The sequence below is a fragment of the Euprymna scolopes genome, chromosome 8 (genome assembly GCF_053919585.1).
Source record: "Euprymna scolopes isolate OS-2025 chromosome 8, ASM5391958v1, whole genome shotgun sequence".
Lineage (NCBI taxonomy): Eukaryota > Metazoa > Mollusca > Cephalopoda > Sepiida > Sepiolidae > Euprymna > Euprymna scolopes.
Genome location: NC_136489.1, coordinates 28,392,572 through 28,409,820, shown reverse-complemented (window position 1 = coordinate 28,409,820; position 17,249 = coordinate 28,392,572). Strand labels below are relative to the sequence as shown.

At 31.3% G+C, this 17,249-nt stretch overlaps 1 protein-coding gene across 4 annotated transcripts in view; it reads right to left on the bottom strand.

The window, feature by feature from the left end:
* The window catches only part of LOC145283516 (neuropeptide Y receptor type 2-like), a 1,003,835-nt gene that overhangs the window by 668,828 nt on the left and 317,758 nt on the right, over nt 1-17,249 (bottom strand). The window lies entirely within an intron of this gene.

Genomic DNA, 17,249 nt, shown 5'->3' with positions numbered 1-17,249 from the left:
ACAGACAATTTCACTTTTATAGATATGTAGATAAAACTCGATAGAACATTAACTCTATAAAAGTCTAAATTAATAATACATACGAAATATGAAAAAATTAAAATAACATATTTAAGCGTACGTTACGACCGGCCTACGCCGGGCGTTCCTGCTAGCTTAGATAAATACATTTGCAGTTTTAACAAAAGAGTTACAACAATATCAGAACGTCTCCATTTACGCTGAACATCTACAGAATACCAACATCGATATATTACATATGAATGGGTCCCCTATGGAATTTCCACAGGCCCCGCTAGTCTATCTATATATCTATAAAAGTGAACGTGTATGTTTGTCTGTTTGTCTGTCTGTGTACAGCTCCCTACGCAATAACTCTGTCAATTTTTAGTCTATAGACTCGAAATTTGAAATACCGGGTACTGAGATTTGGGAAAATCGATGTGACGGGTGTCAGCCAGAAATTTGGCTGTTAAGGGGTCAAATTTCAACGATTTGACCTTTAAGAACTCTACCAAACTCCTCCGACAATTTTGGGTCTAGACACTTGAAATTTTAGATATAGGTTCCTTGAACCTGGATCTAATTTAATAAAGTTAGTTGAGCCCGAAACTAAAAATTTTAAGGGGTCATAATAGGGGTCAAATTAAAAAAAAATACTCTTTTTTTTTGCTCAGCATACACCTCCAAACACCCGCGAAACGCCGGGCTGAAATGCTAGTATATATATAAAAGTGAAAGTGTCTCTGTGTGTGTGTGTCTCTGTGTCTGTGTACATTTCCCTACGCAATAACTCTATGAATTTTAAGCCTACAGATTCGAAATTTGATACACGGGGTACTGAGATTTGGGGAAATCGATGTGATTCATTTTCGGACAGAAATTTGGCGATTAAGGGGTCAAAGTTTAACGAGTTGACATCTGAGAACTCTACAAAACCCCTCATACAATTTTGGGTCTAAACACATGAAATTTTAGATATAGGTTCCTTGGACATGGATCTAACTAAATAACTTTATTTGAGCCCTAAACAATAAATTTTAAGGGGTCATAATAGGGGATAAAGTAAAAAAATTGACCCTTTTTTTTGCTCAGCATACACCTAAAACACCCCGGGCAACGCCGGACATCCATGCTAGTATATCTATAAAAGTGAACGTGTCTGTCTGTCTGTCTGTCTGTGTACATTTCCCTACGCAATAACTCTGTCAATTTTTAGTCTATAGACTCGAAATTTGAAATACCGGGTACTGAGATTTGGGAAAATCGATGTGACGGGTGTCAGCCAGAAATTTGGTTGTTAAGGGGTCAAATTTCAACGTTTTGACCTTTAAGAACTCTACCAAACTCCTCCAACAATTTTGGGTCTAGACACTTGAAATTTTAGATATAGGTTCCTTGAACCTGGACCTAACTTAATAACGTGATTTGAGCCCGAAACTATAAATTTTAAGGGGTCATAATAGGGGTCAAATTAAAAAAAAAATTACTCTTTTTTTTTTTTTTGCTCAACACACACCTCCAAACACTCGGGCAACGCCGGGCTGAAATGCTAGTATATATATATATATATATATATATATATATATATATATATATATATATATATATATATATATATATATATATATACACACATATATATATGTACATATATGTATATATATATATATATATATATATATATATATATATATATATATATATATTCCTTCTTCTCCCTTTATATCTATCTGCTTTTATTCACATTCTCTTTTTATTACGATGTGCATCTATTTGGTTGGCACGAACAGGGTATTTCTGTGAATGTATTGCAATTGGAAAATCTGTATATAGGAATGGCATAATTATATGAACGTGTCCAATAAAAACTTATATACCTTAATAATACATTCTATTCAAATATATTGCCAGAAATATACACAAGATCTTAGAACTTATTTGAATATTTACCAAAAGAAACCATCAGAAATATAATACAATTTTGTAAATGTATCTATTATTCTCAGCAATGCAGGCTCGGGTTTATTTCTGTATCTACAGAAATAAACACGTTAGAACACACAAGCATACCTACCCATATATATTCATGTATGCACGTGTATTATTAATAAATATTTGTATGTTTTGATTCTCACTATATATGATTTATGTAGATACATGTACTTGTACATATACACAAAGACATATATATATATATATATATATATATATAAGTGGTATATATATATATATATATATATATATATATATATATATATATATATATATATATATATATAAATTAACCTTTTCAGTTCTGTCCAGTTAATGTTCTTCATATTATGAAAAGCGAACATGAATAGAACTAAAACACGTATCTTTATAGCTTCTGAAAAAGAATGCAGATCTTCACTGGAAGTTTAATTGATAAGTATCATCAGAAAAGTCAGTCGTTAGTAAAAAATAAACATTTGTTACAGAAATATCTGAACAATTTCCGACATGTGGAAAATGTGAGCGAATGTCTCATTTGGGTGAATAGCAGTTTTAATTGTAATTCTTTCTAAAACTTAATCGCAAGAGGATTGCATGCGCACACTAAGTTGACGCCCGACTTTGCCCGGCCCTACTCGGCTTAAACGTGATATTTTACTTTATGCAGATTATGTATGTATGATTAGAGAATTGCGAAGATTATGTTTTACGAGGAATTATTTGGCGGGTAGACTTAATCGCTATACAATATGTTCATAATAGTAATTTCGTTCATTAGTTTATGTTGGTGTTTGTTTACAGTGTAACATAAACCGTTATGTTTGTTAGACGATTAAGTCTCTGGAAAACTCATTTCTTATTAATGTTTAATTTTTAATATGCAAACAGAGAAAATATATGCGTCGATTTTTATGGCACCGCTTTATTTATTGTAAATTGCACTCAATTATTAAAATATAATCGTGAAGTACACTCCGGCTTGAACATTCGATCTGTATTCGAATGATCTACAACTAAGCTATATATCCTAATCTCAATCATCTGGGTTTTTTTTAAAGTATAATTAATTCCCGAAGAATTGGTCATCACCTTTGCTCGTGTAACTTATAATCTTCTTTTGTACCAGTTCGTTTATCTTTTTCATCCGTGAAAAAAAAAAAACATATATCCGGACTTCCATTTTCGATACTTATCGGATTAATTCCTTTAAAAAATATCACAGGGCACTGTCAGACATATAAATTACTTTTGTGTGAAAACCACAAATAATAAGTACTGATGTGTGGAAACGGATATGTAAAGGAAATCACGAAAACACACAACGTGACATTTAGTAGAGATAGAAATATCTATCTAACTCTAAGTGAATTTATATTTATAGACATTTGCGTATTAATTATGTCAGTTTTTTTTAATTTTCGACTTTGGTGTATGCATCATTTACTTCATCTAAAAATCCCATTATGTTAAAAAAAGAACACCATGTGCATTTCAGAAACTTGTTTTTATACAGTTCAATTTTCCCAATTCCTCAATGCAATGATGATAATAATTAATGGGTGTGTAGCCAGTCATCGATAGCATGCTAATAGTAAACGATATTTTATGAAAGTGTTACAACATAACACGGCTTGAATGCTAGTGTATTTAAAGTTTGATCTATGTACAATAGTCATTGAGAAAACAGTGTAGTATTCTTTAGTATTGGAAACTCGGTAAATTATTTTACTTTATAGCGCGGTCCGATAAGATTTTGTTTACAATGGACTGGACAACAGCAAAATTGCATTCAGCTGGAAAGCAAGCAACAAGAACAGGGTTAATAAGGTCGATAGTTTTAGGTTTAGACACCGAGTGAAGATGAGAGCAAATCCCTAATTCATATATAAGTAAGACGAGTGTTGTTTTTTTGTGTGTAAGGGTGGCACAAATAGAGATCAGACGAACACTTGTCATGAAAATAACGAGAGAGCAGGGAGTTTATTTTATTACGACGGCTGAATGGAAGCATGTTTACATTTAATGTTTAAACAGATTTTAATTAGATTGAAGTGCTCCACTATATTGTCTTTCATAAATGGGTAGTTCGCTTAGAGGAAAATGTTAGAAACTTTACATTTTCATTTTAGCACATATATAATATGATGGAGAAAATGTTGGCAGTTGTTGTATTTAAGATGGACTTTACTCATAAAAAGGAATGAGTCGGAAGTAATATGGATTTGGAACGAGACATTGATTCAACGATTCAATCAGCAAAATATATCGCATTTCTTGTGTAAGAGTTTCATTAAAATCCAACGGAGGAGGTCAGGCTAAACTTTATATTTTGATATTTCTTGGAATTATTCTTACTTTGGGATCCCATCTATTATACTAAATCATACAGAGTAAGGATCCATCATTGATTAATTTACTTTGAGCATGGTAGGTACAAAAGAGGGCATCGACTTTTTAACAACACGCCATGTATGTAAATGTATCTGCATTTTTGCTTAATGTAATTCTGTTTTAAGCTGTCTTGATCTTTTATTTATCAATTGTCTCACACATGCTATTGTTACTAGGCAGCTCATCATTATTTCAGGACAGTTCGAGGGATATAATTGCCTGTCGAGATTAAACGTACTAAATGTACTAGAGTGTGCATTAATAAAATTAAAGTATGCATTTCGTCATTAAGAAACTGACAAATAACAACGGCTAATAAATAGGTATTTTAAAATAATATTTATGGGGTGTTTGTAAGCAAAATATTAGACAAAGTGTACATTATTGCAAATTCTAAAAGTGGGTGAATAATGTGTTGGAATTTACATTATAAGATCGTGCAATCACATATGTACTGTAAATAACATTGTGTACATAATGTTACAAGGTTACAAATCTGGCTAAGTATGACCGTAGCTCGCTTAAACGTATAGCATTCCGACGTATACTTCGATGAAAAGATCCTATAATATACGCTATATATATTATGCTGTATTTTTATATTGAAATATATTCAATATGTTTTGTTATTATACCCATACTTATTTTTCCCGTATTTCTTTAATCTATATATATATATATATATATATATATATATATATATATATATATATATATATATATATATATATATAAAAGTAAACGTGTCTGTCTGTCTGTCTGTGTGTCTGTCTGTCTGTGTACATTTCCCTACGAAATAACTCTGTCAATTTTTAGTCTATAGACTCGAAATTTGAAATACCGGGTACTGAGATTTGGGAAAATCGATGTGACAGGTGTCAGCCAGAAATTTGGCTGTTAAGGGGTAAAATTTCAACGATTTGACCTTTAAGAACTCTACCAAAGTCCTCCGACAATTTTGGGTCTAGACACTTGAAATTTTAGATATAGGTTCCTTGAACCTGGATCTAACTTAATAAAGTGATTTGAGCCCGAAACTATGAATTTTAAGGGGTCATAATGGGAGTCAAATTTTTTTTAAAATTAACCATTTTTTTGTTTTTTTGCTTTTTTTTGCAGAGCATACACCTCCAAACACCCGAGCAACGCCGGGCACCCCTGCTAGTAATTAAAGATTATTTGGAATATTGACGATATGTCTATGAAGTATATATATATATATACATATATATATAAATATATATATATACATATATATATATATATATATATATATATATATATATATATATATATATATATATATATATATATATATATATAGGCAAACGCTTGGTTAACGAGGAAAACGGGCAGTGAAACAAAAGTGATGAATAGATTTGCAATACACATAACAAGTACGATTATTCTAATAGTGTACGATGCTCTTTACACAAGGGTAAACACGAACTAAATGAATGCATCGGACAGAAACAACGGTTTCAGGTAGAGTTGTTATATACATCTACAGAAATGTAAAAACATCATATTTTTGAGATTGAAATAATGTAAGAAGATATATATTGGAGTTATTATACCGACTGGTTTATTCTGTACACAATATATTCCAGAGTCTTAGCATCTTGTAAATATTACACGTTTTTTTTTTACTCCGGGTAGTATAATACAGCACACAGCATACTTGTTAATTTATATGATTTGCTAGGATATGCGGAGAAGTAAAACTGGATTACGGAATAACAATTATTTATTTGTGTAAAATAAAAGTAATATATTCTCATGCAAAGGGCATTCACATTAATGATTCAATTTAAAACTGGAAGAAGCTACAACATTATGTTGTTAAACAAATTAACATTTATGAAATACAGTAGAACTCCAGAATACGGCATTAAAACTAGTAACAAAATACAGTGCAATATTTAATACATATGTCTATAACAAAATAACATTACAAAGAACACCGTAAGTCGGAGTTAATAAGGGTTTGGCAGTGTTCTGTTGAGCAGTTTTCGCTGCAGTATTCGCAAAATAATGTTTAAATCCATTTCATCTGAGTGTCCTCTCTATATAATATATTTTACGAGTTGACCACGAGTTGAAACAAGCAAAAAGCTATTAGAGGATAATGTTTATAGCATGTTAGCTGGTAGTTTCAAAATCGTTAATTGTGTAGATTGGGTGAAATTTGGATTATTAAACTGGAAGTTCCTGCAAAGGTCGTGGCAAAAAGTATACTTTGTTCGAATGGTAACGCAATTAATGAAGGTTGATTATCAGGCATGTAATACAGGAAATATTTCTGTTAGAGAACTCGTTTATTATTCACCAAATCTGGTGAGAACAAAATGGCTGCTAATCTACTTTATACATAGCGTATAACGCAAACGAATCTCGGATTTTAATTGTACTCTTCTACATTTGTATAGAAGTCCTAAATATGACATTAGTTTCATAACATCTATTTTGATGATAGCAATAAAAATAGATAAGCATTGTTGGGATTTTTTAAAGGACATAACACTCCACATCGACAATAAACCGATCCATTAGCTCAGATAATATGCCTGCCACTTTTTTCTTAACCATATATCGCAGTAGTATATTTGCTATAAATGTTCGGATTTCATTCCTATAAGCCATAGAGTATCGGTGTACATTAAGCTGGAAAAATTATATCTGAGAATTACTACAGTTTGTTTCTATTTTAACCTAGACACATGGTTTATCAGAAGATCCCAGTTGAACCACCAAATATAATGAGTGCACGAGTGGGCGATACGTAAGAAAAAATTCCAGGAAACTTACAAACACTTCGTCAGTGTCAGGCATAAGTGTGGATTCGTGAATAAATTGTGCTACTTCATTTTCAATTCGAAAACATGACAGTACGTCACTTTGCCATCTGTATTGTGGTACTGAACCAGCGATTCTACATTGTAACTGTCGAAATCTCCACAAATGTGAATGGCAGCCGAGGGATTAGCAGAGAGAATGCGGTAATTTTTTTTCAGAGATGCACTCAATCTAACTCACGGAGAAAATGGAGAGCACCGAGGAACGCGCTGTTGTGCGCTAGTGCTACTTTGGAGCACCTGAAGAAATTTAGAAGACTCTCTGAAAACTGGATACCACATGTATCGTTATTTTCATGGAGAGTGTTCGACTGAGCTTCAATCTATGGCCCCCCTCGCCAAACTTTCACAAGAAACACTCGTCTAGCTGAAAACACTCTCAATAATTCCCCCCACTCTTTATCTGTGCCTAAACCTAAACGTAGATTCCATGATCAAAGCTTCTTTCTTAGAACTGCACGCCTGTGTAATTGTCTTCCGTTTTTCGGCTTTCCGGCTGACTACAATATGGTTGTCTTCAAGTCTTACGTAAATAAATTCTTGATGAACCGTTCCATATAAGTTATCATATTTACCAAATTTTCATTACTAATGATTACTATATTGTCCAATCTCTACTGTACACTCTTTAACCCTTATCCTTGAGTGGACTTTTGGCCTTGATAATGCGGTGATGCCTATGTAAAAAAAGAAGATTTTTCATTATTGAAAGCGGAGATGTATGGAAGAGGTCGGCAGAGTTTTAAGAGTAAATATGGGAAAAAACGCAAAATGATTTTGCAGACCAAGTAGACGAACAGTGCCACTTTTTCTAATAATTAAAGGCGCGCCCACAATTACAAGAGTGACCATTGTCTCCTAAAAGTGAACGGAGGCATACCCCCATATATATATATATATATATATATATATATATATATATATATATATATATATATATGTATGTATGTATATACAGTATACAAAGAAAAAGAGAGGTAGAGAGAGAGGGGAAGATACAGAAGAATACATCGAGCGAGTGTAACGGACAACAGATATTAGTTGAGAATGACGCGAGCTAGAGGAAAATTATGAGAAACTGAACAGATCTGCGACTTTTCATGGTTATCATTCATTACCACTATATATTATCTCTGTAAAGATAATAAGATTGGCATTCTTAGAAATCAATCTATAGAAGACATTTAATAGAAAGTCTAGACTGCAACGATGACAATATTCTGATAAAGGATTAAGATAAAAACAAAATAGTGGAGAATTAATCCGATTTTACAAAGATTATGTGAAAATTCAATAGAATATATACGTTGACAGAAGTCTTTAAATGACTACGCGATAATAATATATATTCCTTTAAAAGAAATGCTCTATAAACAAAGAAAGACACACGAATGTATAGATAGTATAATGTTGATTATCGAGTTGGTTATATGGATTAGTTTAAAAGTTTTCTTAAAAAAAAAAACTTTATCGATTAAGATTATCCAAATATAATTACTTTTACTAGTATCATATTTCTGTTCAAGAGTAAGGAAAGATTAAACGATCTTTTATTCACGAGGATTTAAAGAGTCTAATTATGTAAATGCGAACCGAAAAAAATTGCAATATAAAAGTATATATGCATGATCTGAACAATGTAACAAGTGAAGAAAAACACGATCACTCTGTACATTTTCAAATGTATTACTTTTTGTTCTGATTATAAGACCAACAAAATTGTCAGGGGTGCTTTATCCAGGAAGATACCATTCCTCTGAGATAATGATAATGATATTAACTACCGATCCTTAGGTTGAAGACTGCAATCAGTTCTTCGTCTCTATATTTTATCTTATAAAACTAAAACAGAAATAGTATATATATATATATATATATATATATATATATATATATATATATATATATATATATATAGCTTATTTTTCATTATTATTATTATTGGAATCTTTTCTTTTTTGCTTCTGCACATTTTTGTGAATTATTCCATGGATTTCTGCCTTTGCATTATTATGGACAATGTTCTTCAAATTACGGAATTTCCTTGGATTTTACTTATACAAATGGAAATACTTTTAACTTTCTTGAAGTTTTACATATGGATTTACCGTCACTGAGTTTTTATCTTCCACCAGACTAGCCATTCCTGTGCAATCTCCTTTTTCTTTACAATATTCCCTCTGCTCAATTTTTTTTTTGTTTTCAAGTAAGATCTTTGACTAACTTGTTGTTTCATCAAATACTCCTGCATGCAAAATCCGATCCCGCATTTGGCTAATTCCTACCCTCTGGTGAGAAGGAAAGTATTTCTTTGAAACTCCGCGGATTAAGTACTATCCATTTATCTACTGTTTCCTTTTCAGATTAAATATGTGTTTTACTCATTTCAGAGTGGTTTAACATATTTATTAACTGTTTGCTCATATTATAAGCTCTATTTTCTATTTGGTTTTATTGAGCATTTATATCTGGCTGAGATAATTTTATAAATATTAATTCTTAAATATGTATAATTTACTTTAATTTTACCATCTTGGATCATTTATTATATGTATATATATATATATATATATATATATATATAATATATATATAAATATATATATATATGTGTGTGTGTGTGTGTGTGTGTGTGTGTGTGTGTGTGTGTGTGTGTGTACAATAGCAGTTCCGCCCGGTTTGCTCGGACCCTATGTACTGTTCATAAGGTTATGTGCATATGCATATATATAAAAAACTGTGAATATGTAAAGTAATGTATTTCTGTATAATAGCCTCCAGTAACTACCATATGTAAATGACATCAAAACATGTTAACTTTCATATATGTATAGATAGATAGACGGATAGATTGGATGCAATATGTAATAATGATTTAAAAAGTATTTTAAAAAAGATGCATGCGCCACCACCGAGAATCAAAATCAACACGTTCAGCTCACGATTTATCTTGCCTCTGACATCAATGACTGGGCTATTAAAACATGTCTACGGCAAGTCTAAAAATTAAAACATCAATCAATAGCTACGCCGTTATGCATCCGGTATGCTGGCGTTCGACCTTCACCTGCCAAATTTATTTTCACACTTTTGCACCGATTTCTCCGGGCTAAAACCAAAATATAAAGTTACGCATGGATCAAATACCCTATATATGAAGTGTCATGCCTGTAGACGAAAAGCTGTAGGAGGTGTTTGGTAGGCAAAATTGTGAAACAAAAATATATATGTAAAAATAAATATATATGGAGACAATTTCGTGTTTACTATAAACTTTTTCCGAAAAAATAATCCAAGTATAAATCATGTTGAATATCTGCATGAATATAATTACTTTACTATTGTTAACTAAATATGATTATCTTCTGAGAAAACCGAAGCAACTGATAGGGGCTTAATTAAAATGAATGTTTAAAAGAATATTCAAATTGGCTTGATCTTTTGTTAGTGAATGCAATTCCACAACCCATATATAACAAAATTGTATTTTAATTTAATATAAACAGAAAACAGGTTTTGTAAATACGAATATCAATACACACAAAAGGCAAAATATTATACGATACACACACACACACACACACATATATATATATATATATATATATATATATATATATATAAGCATACAAATAAGGTTCAACGATCTAAAGACAAAAGCGAATCAAGCAATAGTTACGTATAACTAGTGTCAACTGTACGAAACAAAGTGTGCCATTAAGAAAAAGGTAAATCATATATATATTTATCATACTATTATAACAATGCTAGGATGCTAATGTAATTAACTGTTTATTTAATAGTAAGATAAAACATATACTTACAGATAATCATAAGAAAGTAATAAATTCTAAATGAAGAAAACTCCTTATCACACGTCCAAATTACAGAAAACCTTAATGCCATGATTATAATAAATGCGCTAATGAAGTAACCAAAGTACTAGATAGTTTTATTGTGTCTATGGTAAATAAATGTGTATTATTCCAGTGTATTTGAATTCGTAAATAAATAAAGTAGAACTTATAACATATTTAAACTCCCTAAAAATATATTGTCTACATAAAAAGTCAGAAATATGAAACCAATTTACAATACTACAAGATAAGTTTGTAAGAGCTCTTTTTTATATAGCGCAAACATTATAGCTTCGATATGTTATCATAAAACTATATACGCTTATTTTAAAAACGCGATCTAATAAGTGACGTTTCATATACCTATAAATCAAGCATTATTCTGAATACTAACGTTATAAGTAAATAAGTAGGATTGACGTTGGTTGAAAAAATAACAAATAATATTCCATGTATGTACAGGCTACGTAAAATTCACTAAACTCGAGTTAATACTAGTTTTATTCCAGATTTAACGACATGGATTACCAAAGCTTTACGTAAAGCTAGATATGAAATGTTTAAATTAATTATAAATCATAGTAAGTGTCCGTATTTTTGAGATGAGGTGTTTTCATTGATTGAGATTGTCGGATAGACTTCCTCCTCTTGGTTGTTATTGTCAAAAAGTTTCGGCCGTTTTGCCCTCCGGCCTTCGTCAGGTGTTTTGTATCGAACTGGGGAACCGTTTGTAAGGAGTCTCGAACCCAACCCTTTATTATTATTACGGGGGTACCGTGTTCGGACTCCAGCTAGGCTTTGGGACATAGTTGCTGATTCTCTGTTTTGAATGTTACTTTTTCACTGCCTTCGTTCAGTTTCTGGTATTCGAAGCATCTGTTTCTAAATAAATAAATGTGAAATATATATTTTATATACAGAAATTAAAATATAAAATCACTAATTCATAGTAGGGGGAAGTACCAAAAATTGATATTTTAGACTTAAAACTTGCAGTAATACGGTAGGGTTTCGTACATTACTATCAGATAAATATTCCTATCAGGTAAAAAATGTAGCAGGGTTAATGGTCATATGAACGCCCATATGTGTGCAAATGAATATTAGATAAATCACTAAAGAAAACTGAGATTAATCCATAGAAAGATAGAAATACCGTCATTTTTAGCATAAAATATTCACACCCGCCCACACACACACACATATATATATAAAGCGAGTTTATTTGTGTAAAGAAATCGAACTGAGGCAGTGAAGATGATGTCAAAACATCGCTATATTCATAACTCATGCAACATCCCCCGATAGCGTAGTGGTTAGGAGCCTTGACTGCCGTTGGGGTTTCCTCCTGACTTTAGGTATTGTCCTGTCTAGCCAAACTGATGAGCTGTGAAACATCGAAACAGAAACAGTACTGTATGTGGGTGACTATATATATATATATATATATATATATATATATATATATACATATTCAGAAAGTGAGAAAGATATGGACATTACAAATAAGTACACTGAAATGTTACTCTTCTGCAACTGCTTACAAAATATATCTGAATTTTTGCAACTTTTAAACCCGGGATCTTTGGCCTATTTGCCATCTTTTTGCATTTTGTAAGAATCTTACGTATTACCAAACTAAACTGAAAGCACATCCACAGTGTTTATCTTCATAATAACACGATTAAAATTATGACGAAATATCTTTACACGGAGGGAGCACACTATGTCATTAGCTTGTTGATACCTGATTCCGCATCAATCGCCATGAAGACAACTAAACAATTTCTCAGCTTAGGATATTGCTATCTGCAAACATCTACTTTGTGATCAGACACATACTCTCGAGGTAATACATTATAATCAGTCGCAGAAAATTAAAACAAACTGAACATGAAAGTAATCGGTTATGCATCGAATATGAAATTGGAGTCTCTATTGATCTGATATTTACAAGCCCAAGTAATGAAACAGCTTTTCTATCCCCGGGCCTCATTGTTTTCATTCAATGAGCCATAATAGAAATGAATGAGAGAAACAACGCAGGTGACAGTTTTGTAATTAATTTGGTTGTCTTATGAATTGATTCCATAATAACAGATTTCGTTGACGAGACGATTTTAATATTTATGATGCTTAGATGCTGCTGTTGGAGGAGCACACATTACATCGCATAATACTTCACTTTAAAATAAACATATTCAGTTTCTTATTAATGCATATATAAACATTAAACCTCGGAATAGCTATATTCCAAATATGTAATCTTGAAAATTTTCGAGATAATATACAACATATACAAGTTAATAAAGGATGCACCAATATTAATTGAAAAATCCTAAATGCACTAAATATAAAGACACCCATGAAACGGTATTTTATTAACTCATTAAATAAAACATTGTCATGATATATAAGACAATGAAATGCTATGTATTATGCATATATATGCAGGCACATTTTGTGAAATAACTGCTGAGCCAGTATAAATTGAATAATCGTAAAAGAAGTTAAGAGATAGCCAGATATTAAACGAACTTTAGACTAATTATTCAATTAGACATTTTCATTAAATATAAGACACTCACACATGATGTATCATTCGAGTGTAGGAGTATGTGGATATATATATATATATATATATATATATATATATATATATTCCTGAAATTGCAGATACCGGCCGTCTTCTCCCCTTAAATAATTTTATTTTTTTATTTTTATTCTTTTTTATTCTTATTATATTTTATTTTATATTATATATTATATTTTTATTATATTGTTTTATTTATTTATTCTTTTTTTCTATCTATTTATTATACATTTATTTATTTATTTTTATTTCCCCTTTTTAGTTTCCTTTTAGTGTCGTTTAATAACTCTTGCTGACATTTTCAAGTGATGCCTTGTACATTTCAATTGACCTATATTATTTTACCCTATATATATATTCCCGCGCCTTTAACATTTCCTGTCTCGGTCGTTTTGACTTCTGTTTCCCTTTATTTTTTATTTCATATTTAACTTTATCATTTTTTTTTTTACTTCCCAGATCTTTTTTATTTATAGTTATGTCTCGGAAGTAGAGTGATAAGCACCTCTTATTTTTCTTTTATTAATATTATTATTTTTTCCTTGTACACATCTTTGTGAATTATTCCATGGATTGTCTTTGCATTATTATTGACCATCTTCTTCCAATTAAGGAATTCCCTTGGATTTTACTTGTACAAATGGAAATTCTTTTAACTTTCTTGAAGTTTTACATTTGGATTTTACCGTCACTGGATTTTTTATCTTCTACCAGACTAGCCATTCGTGTGTAATCACCTTTTTCTTTACCATATTCCCTCTGCTTAACTTATTTTGTTTTCAAGTAAGATCTTTGACGTACATGTTGTATCATCAAATACTTCTGCATGCAAAATCCGATCCCGCATTTTGCTAATTCCTAACCTTTGATGAGCGGGAGAGTATTTCTTCGAAGCTCCGCGCATTAAGGACTATCGATTTATCTAGCGTTTTCTTTTTAGATTATATATGTTTTTAACTCATTTCAAAGTGTTGTTTAACATATTTTATTAACTGCTCATATATATATATATATACATATATATATATATATATATATATATATATATATATATATATATATGAAAACCATGTATTCATATGTTTATGGGGTCCCGTATAAGAACTATGCTGGGGTCGGCATCAGGCGCATCATACCGTCCAGCAAAATTAACCCAGCTACTTATTTCTATTAGGCACGCTCATATAAAAATCCAAATTCACCGCAAATTCAAAAATTTGTATCTATCAAATTATACAATTAGCCGCACCCATGTTCTAATTATATCGGTTTTTAAAGGGAACATGGCAGTCATTTTTTACGAAATATTGTACAAATAACACATTTCCGTACGTATCAGCAGTGTTCTTAGTGAATAATCTGCATCTCTTATTTTCTAAATTTATTAGAGAATTCTCTTTCGAAATGCATTGTGCGCCAAAATTTAATTGCGTCAGATATACTGATCTCACCGTTTTTAAAAACAAACGTAAGATCCTTTATTTATTTTAGAAAAAAATAACTTATTATTTTTGCATTGAATTAAGTATTAGAATATAAACATATTCTCAATTTCAGTTATATCAATATGTTTTGCACTCGAATACGGTTTTTAAATGATAAACTTTGCTTCAATGTCTCAGCAATATCGAGAAAATATAAAAAGCCTTAAAATAAGTCTAATTCTTATTACTCGCAATGCGAGGAAGAAAGCCTTTCGTAATCATGACTAAAAAAATAAGAACTCCTCTTTATAAAAGAGTTAATTGAGTATCCATATTATGTGATGGCATAATAAATCTCCACATTTTCATAAGAGACAGAGATGGCATTTTGCAGACAAATATTATTTGTCTCGATGTCATTTAAACATATAAGACCTTTGTGAGCAAGTATAAAATTACATTAATGTTGCTTTGCACATTTAATTATTATATAAATAACCTGCATGCATTGTGTTTATGCTCATAATTTGATTCATTTTATAATATACACGATTTTCATCAATTTTGCTTCGGAGGTTATAAAAGACGTAAAGAAAATTGTGTATTTCTTTCTAATCGTCTATCCTATAGCTTATATTACAAAAGATTAAGTTTCGTTTATTGACGCATTATAAAATAATTGTAACATTTCCATACATTTTTCCTGGCTTCTGTTGTAATTTATGTTCATCTCAGTGTGTAGCTTCTTGCTTAAATGCTTCTTAAGGCGGATTTTAAATAAGTCATAAATGAAATTTAAAAAGAAAATCATTCGCAACGGTGCTTGCATTTTTTATTCAATATTAACCCCAAACAAGGCACAGTGCCACTTGAAGTAGGAGGCAACTATCAGGGGCATAAGTTGTAGCGATAATATGAAGAGAGATAAGCAACAGGATGTCTGTTTACATTACACTTGAACTTCTGCATGTCAGTACAGTTGCGAACGCCGAAAATCGGAAAAGAATTTCAAAGTCTATCAACTCTGGGGAAGAAACTATTAGAGTAGAATTATTTCTTAAACTTTGGGATCTCTAGTGTGTAGGGAGTGAATTTATCTGGTTGTCTGGTATGTCGGGGGTATTAACGTCGAGATGGGACAAGAAGTTCGTCAGAGCATTTTCCATTAAAATGCTTCTAGAACAGGTAGTAGAATGCAACATTTCGTCGATGGGAAACAGATCAGGACCTATTAGGTTGGCGGATCTCTTTCCACCTCTGTCCATGTGTGACAGACTAGTAGCAGATTCACCAGCCCAAATGTTACAACAATAATTAATACATGAATGATTTCAGGCGTAGAATCTTTTATCTGTTGGATCACGTGCCTAGATTTTTATGTAATTTTATACTTCTCTGAAAGGTGGAATTACCAATACTTATTGTCTGATATCTTTAACAGTTCGGATCAGATCATGTTTTAACATTGCTCAGCCATTTAGTAGAAGATCCTGTTATTTAAACAACCCCCGTTTTGGAAAATATGTGTAAACATATATTCTTTATCTATCTTTCTTCCAATGCAACACAAGTCTTTAATTTAGCTTCGATTAGTTTTTTTCTTTGTAAAATCTTTTGAAGAAATCGCTCTTGTTTAACTACTAGATCTATATCTATTATGTCGCAGCCACGTTCACATAAGGACTAGAAATGACACATTTTTATTAAATCTTTTTATTAAAGCCGCTAAATATTATAACTGGGTAATTCGAACCTTTCTGGGAGTATCTCGTGAAATTATACACTACATGTAAAACGGTAAACTACCTACTAACAAGTCCATATAAAGATCTGGGACGGCTTTATAAACAGTGCGCTTCTTTATTTAAGAGTGTAAAATATCGTTGATGAAATCTCGCATCCAATAATGTTGCCGCCTTCCTACTTGCTTTTGCTTACAACAGAAGATGTTGCGTATCAATATCTGCTTTATCGTTTTTTCGTGTCTGAGCTTCAATCTAGAGTTAGTAAAACTTTCGTAATATGTGTCTATCTACGTACATAAACTGTAAACAATTTGCTCTACTATCAGATTCACATTATAAAGAAAACAATTTTGGGAGAAGTTTCAGAGTTTGCTCAATTTAATTGTATATACTTAGGTAGATGTCCA